The sequence below is a fragment of the Nanorana parkeri genome, unplaced genomic scaffold (assembly GCF_000935625.1).
Source record: "Nanorana parkeri isolate BGI_ZX_2015 unplaced genomic scaffold, ASM93562v1 scaffold3562, whole genome shotgun sequence".
Lineage (NCBI taxonomy): Eukaryota > Metazoa > Chordata > Amphibia > Anura > Dicroglossidae > Nanorana > Nanorana parkeri.
In genome coordinates this window covers 19,643-19,982 of record NW_017309830.1, presented here as the reverse complement: position 1 = coordinate 19,982, position 340 = coordinate 19,643, and positions in this window count along the sequence as shown.

The window sequence follows — 340 nt, the reverse complement described above, 5'->3', positions numbered from 1 at the left end:
GGGGGGAAGAGTGGAGTGGGAGCAGGGAGTGGAGTGGGAGCGGAGGGGTGATGAGGGGGTCTCCTCACTGGAGAATTGGGGGGTAATAGGCGGGATGGATTTAGCTAATCGTATAAGGTGCTATTAGCAGGCAGGTTAGGTTCATCTGAGTGTGTGCTTGTTTTCTGCACAGTGAGAATACCACTGTTGCATTGCTGGCCAGTGTTAATACCTCCTAACTAATTTTATTACACAGGATTTGTGCCACCTTCAACCACCTTCAACAGATGTCGCTGGACTCAGCAGAACGTTCCTTCACATGATTTCTTTTCTATATATTATATATAAAACGTGCTTGCAG